This window comes from Chelmon rostratus, chromosome 24 (assembly GCF_017976325.1).
Source record: "Chelmon rostratus isolate fCheRos1 chromosome 24, fCheRos1.pri, whole genome shotgun sequence".
Lineage (NCBI taxonomy): Eukaryota > Metazoa > Chordata > Actinopteri > Chaetodontiformes > Chaetodontidae > Chelmon > Chelmon rostratus.
Genome location: NC_055681.1, coordinates 13,277,661 through 13,283,886, shown reverse-complemented (window position 1 = coordinate 13,283,886; position 6,226 = coordinate 13,277,661).

Genomic DNA, 6,226 nt, shown 5'->3' with positions numbered 1-6,226 from the left:
GAATTTTGCTCTATGCGCCAAATATGGCTTAATCTGCATGATGGAATTAATACTTATATCAACAATATAATGTACAAAATAATAGCAACTTAAGCATACCTGACTCCACGCTGTTAAGTTTATTTGTTATAGCTACCTGATCGTTCAAAACTCAATAATACGCGTCAGCTTCAAAGGATATCTACTAAACTTGTGTTTTCGTAACAATAACTTTCACATTTAACATAAGGTTATTGTGAGATATAATTAGGTTACAGGCCCTTTACGTAAAGTAAAAAATATATATCGCAAACCTTCACCATAAGCGCAACTCGATTTCTTTACTTCCGGACAGCCGCTGGCTAACACAGCTACCTTGACCATAGATGTATAAAGAGCTTGACCCACGCATCTAAAACGTTATTAATCCAAACATCGCGAGAAGCGAATCCTAGATTGTCGCGATATCGCCACGCCAGTAAAAAAAAAAGAAAAGAATACTATATCCCCATTGTGGTCCCATTTTGTCAGTTGTCTGTTTCATTTGTGTTCACTGTTTAACCACCTTTCTGCATACATATTCAAAAATGTATTAAAATTCTTATATGTATCTATCTATCACTGTGTCCCCCTGCTACTACATCACATCTGGATACTGGTCTATATTACAATCCAAACCCTATTTAAAGAGACCTGTTATATTTCTACATTAAAGATATCCAATTAGATCATATTGTTTATGTATAAATAACACTGAGTGATACCTACAGCAGAGTCATCAAGTCTCACCCTCCATTGGTGGGATGACAAGAATTTAAACAACAGTGACAGGTCTGTGACAAAGTACATGGATTAAACTGTAATCAACACAAACAGAAAAGCCACACTGAAATAAAGAAGAAAAACAGCAAGTAGAAAAAGTAAAAATAGCAAATTACAAGAAACTGCAACGGTTGACAAACTAGAATGTTGCATTAGCAGCAATTTTTTTCACTTTCTTGACTCTGTTTATCGAAGTTTAGCAAATGAAAGGAACAAAGCGTCAGTTTTGATTAGAATGATGTTTGATTGAATGGGTCTGTCTTTATTTAAAGGCTGGCGTCAGGACAGAGATTGCTGATTTGAAAGCTGTGCAACCGTGTGTGCTGAGTATTGATTTGTGTTCAGCACTGGATGTGTCACGTCAGGATCTTTTCAAGCTCACACTCCCCAGTCCTGAGCATTTTATAGGAGATTTGTAAAAATATCAAGCCAGTGGTGGAATATAGCTACACACATTTAATGAAGTAATTTGAGCATTGAGTATTTCCGCTTTCTGCAACTTTGTACTTCCTCAAAAACATCTCATAGACAAATATTGTACTCTCTTCTTTACTACATTTGCCACAGCTGTAGTTTCTGCGTGCTTTTCAAATTCCAGTTTTTCATACCCTTTCTGTCCAGTGAAAACCATACATTGGATACACCAGGCCAGCACAGAGAGGCTCAGAAAGAGCTTCTATTCTCAGGCCACAAGGATCCCAAGTGAGAGACAGCCCCCCTCTGCAACACAAACAAAATATCCCTTTTTGGATTGAGCAAATTCTCCTATTTCTTAAGATAAATAAACTGGTTAAATACCTTTAGGGTTGAAATGCAGGGTTTTTACTAGCTGTGGAGTATTTTTACAGGAAAGTATTGGCACTTTTACTTCGGTAAAAGTAAAGGAACTGCACATTTCTGCAACTGCTGTTAACAGCTATTGTAGCATAGTGCAGTTCATGGATGGGGACACCCTGTTCTGGTCTGGATCTCAGGACTGTCAGTGGTTGTGAGCGGGCTCGGAGTGAGGCTTCCCACTTGTGGTGGAAATGAGTAACGACAGATTCCACTCTGACGCTTTGTGTTATATTTCAGTTAAGGTACTGAATAAATACCTGAGAATATGTGATGCAAGTTGTTTTTCTTATTATACTTGTTTTAAAGAGTGCTGTATAGAATTTGATTTGCAGGCAGTCACACTCACACAGCACTGAACGTCAGGTACTATTCGTGATGTCTTAGTAGCATCACACAGGAACAGCTGACGGCTCAAATAGGGACATTTCTGACCAAAACTGCAGTGTAGCATTTTCAAGAAATGGCAAATTCTAACCATTTAATACCATTTAACCCTCGAAGGGAGGCATAACAGACTGGCTCTTCTGTACGTCGTAGACCACACAATTGACTTCCAAAATTGAGATTGAGCTTTAAGTGAATAATTCTTGCATTTGTTCACTTTCTGAAATCTTTTTTAGGCATTCCAAGCCATTTTCATCTTCACCTGACAGTGTTCACAAATGTCAGCAGGTTTGCACACGTTTAAGCAGCCTCTCATGATGTGCGCATACCTGTGTAAAAAAAAGACACGGTGTACGATGTGTATGTACACACCCCTGCTCACAGCAGGTTTTGACTGCTGCCAGCTAGCTGTTGAATGCTAAAAATGTAATATAATACTTGGATCAATGGACGTAAATCAGCAGCTTTTTGACATTGTACCTCAGGAATCACCATAGGGCCGATGAGAGCTGCAATTATTTTGAGTGACATCATTTATCACATTTATCTTCCTTATGTTCAAGTTCAATGTTGTTTTAAAGCACCTTGGGAAAATCCAGACATGGAACAGCATGGTGTGGAAAGATGAGCTCGTGGTTCGAGTAAGAACTTTTAAAAAGGTGCAGCAACTATAATGTTTCAGCATAAAGCGTGCATAAAAGCACATAGTGTCATCACAACGTGCAAAAACGTAAACTTTGTCTACAGGCACAAAAAATAAGAAATTTGAACATTCCCTTTTAATGAATACATAATTTGCATAATTCTTTTAGGGAAGGTTTGTAGGAAATGATCAGGAAGTTACAGCCTTTATTTCCATGTACATTCTGTACAAAATAAATAAAACACACCTCACTGTACAGAGAACCAACTGCTAGCTATTCTGTAGCATCTTTACTTTCACACACTTTCTTATGTTCCTCTAAGACCACCTGGTACCTACATGCTATTTGAATCTGCATATCAATGCAAGATGTAAACGCATGGAAAACACAGATCAGTGAGACCACATCTGGGGTTTCCTGTGATTTGCATCTTGAGATGTGATCACCAACTCACCCGGTGTCAGTGCAAACACCCATGATCACATGTTGTTATATCCAGACAGGCTGCACAGTAATGTCACTCCAACGTGAAATTCTTCATTATTTTAGTGCAGGTGGAGCTCTTTGTAAAAAATATTTTTATACCAGCTTTGATATGATCACTGGCACAGGCCTTAAGCCACCAGGTGGCCCAAGAGGAAGATCTGCTGGTGTTCCATGATGTGCATACGTGATGTCTTTGCTCACACTCTGACTCTTTCATTCACACGGGTTTCCTGGATGCAGTCTTTTGTGTCAACAGCCGGCTCGCCATCGTGGCTGGGGACGGCGGTCTACCAAAATCAAACACGACCTGAATTTCGAGCATGTTTCAGTTTTAAACTCTGACCCGCAAACTCATACTCCAAACACACACACATGTTTTCTGGGGTTTAGAGTCAGCTCCGAGCATCTTGGGTGTTAAATTGAGATCCACACACACATAATGTGTTTTCTGTGGTTTATAGTCAGTTTGCACTGGGTTTGCTAATTTCATACTCTATCGCTCCCTTTCTCACACACACACACACACACTCATTTGTGCTTCTGTCCTTGTGAGAACACTCACGGACATAATGCATTACCTCGCCTGTTACCCTAACACAGCTAAATGCCTAACCACAAACCTTACCCGAGCACGCCAACACACACAGGATGTGGATTCAGTGTTCTGGTCAAATTGAATACAAACTGCTGTTGAGGGGTGCTTTAATGTTTGATAGCACTGATTCTCATTCAGCAGCACAGGGTACTAAAAAATGGGACAGTGCGACACAGCTAATATGATGCAGCCTCGATTTTGGACTGTAGTTCTCAGAGCAAAGTGCACAAATCCATTTTTTTTAGATCCAATTTGAATAATTTGTCTGAGAAAATAAATGACGTTTCCTGATTAACTGTGCACCAGTGTGTAATGTAGTTTTTGAAACCCTATCACCCTTCTAGTCATGCAGTGAGCTTGTGTGTGTGCGTGTGTGGCGGGGGTGTCTACCCAGTAACTTTCCACTTAAAGTCTGTAACTTTCCACCACAGCAGAGGATGTTACTAATGTCACGCTAACCGAATGAGTGGTGGCAACTTTTAATAATCACATACCATGAGTTGCAGGTCCATGGTGTGCCCTAGCCTCGGGTCTTCTGCTTTAAAGCACAGGCTTTATTTTCACACTGAGCTGTTTTCCTATGCAGCCTCTTGTGCTGCATTTTATCATGGATCATATATCACAAACTAGATTTCGAGTGAATGGCTAAATAGCAACACATGCAGCTGGTAATGAATGCAATTTTCCAAACTATGGCTCGTAAACTGCAAATAATTGGAGGACCAGCGCTGAATATGGGATGTATAATAATTGCACAAATGACATCATTGTGCTTATAGCCCGACCATTTGCAAGAGATTAAATTTTAAGTATAGTTTATATAGGACAATAAAGTCATAGGAGAGTGTGCAGCCTGGTGCTGGTTGAGGCCAGGATCCAGTGTTTTGGAAGTTTTCCTCATTGAGGGAGCAAAAGTCACGCTTCCTCTGCCACCTGGATATTGAACATTCATTACTCTTGTGAGTCCCCCAACCTTGTGCAAGTACAATACCAAATCACCTGAACTCCCCTTTAACAAGACCCAGAGTCCACAGCCGTGCTTGTGGCTACATGAGGCTGTACTCAGCACAGTGGTGCTCTGTCGGGGTGCACAGACACAACATGTGTGTGGTTTTTGCACTGTTGCACCACAGCAAGAAGGTATGCAGGGTCTTTCTGTGCAGAGTTTGCATGTTCTCCACATGTTTGCATGGGTTTCTGTCTGGTGCCAAACCAAGGCACTGGTCCCAGGGCTATATGGATTGCAGAGAATCAATTTCTCTCGGGAGATCAATGAAGGATAACCCCCTGAGAATCACCACCTGATGCGTGTCTCCACAGACCGTTTTAGTCTCTTTTAGCTAATGTTTTGGCTGTCCTCTCATAAGCCTTGTTTCTGGCAAACGAAAGCAGCTGCTTTAAAAGTCGGGTCGCGAGAGACTGTCGTTTTTTCCCGTCTGACCCCATGATGGCGCTGTTGTCTCACTGTTACTATGAACGAAAACAGACATAATGGTGAAAAAGTTTGTCCATACTAGCTTACTGCCCAACTATTTACAGCAAAGCCTCATGTTTATTTTCACATTCATGTTCACATTGATGTGTTAACGCAAATGGAGTACGCTGTAGGGGCGACATGCAGAGGCTGAAAGAGGACTAGAATATTATACTCGAGTAAAAGTACAGTTACTTTCAAGAAATTTGAGTATGCTGTGTTGCATTTTGGAAATTATTGGTGATCTATGATGCTAATGTTAAATCAAATAACACCTTTAGACTCCAATGACAGTGAGATTCAGTGTCTTAGATTCATTACCACTATATGCACAGCAGTTTCTATTTCACCAAACCAGCAGGGTGATGTGTAATTTGTTTCAGAACCTCGATGTCATTGCCTCAACTTGTGAGAAGGTTTTGGAAACTATGTCTCCCCAGTGGTGCAGTCAGTAAGTCACCTTCTCTGAGGGATACAAAGCTCCAGGGTTTGAATCTAGCTTCTCAAAAATGTGGCAATTCCTTCACAGGGTGTGTTTTCAGGTGCTTCTCTTCAATTGAACAACCATCCAAATACTGGCAGTCTGCCTGGACCCCTGTTCACTGCCACTTGGGGCTGTATTTTGTATTTTTATTCATTTATTTTTAAGGTAACTGTATGTGGGTTTGGGGTGTTTTTGTTCACGTGAGCACACGAAACCAAATTCCTGTCAACTGTATGTTGAAACGGCAATAAGGATTGAATCCAAGTCACAATGATATTGCTAACATGCTGATGTTCAGCAAGCGTATTTACCCTTTTCACCATCTTAGTTCAGCATGTTAGCATGCTAACAATTGCTAAATAATGCTAAACACTATATGAGGCCGATGGGAATGTCATTAGTTTTGCAGGTATTTGATGAAGAGTAGAGTATTGGACACTGAAATTGTCACCAGATGATGGCTGGATGAAAAGTCAATGGATGACCAAAGTCATTTATATATATGAATACTATTTGTCTTT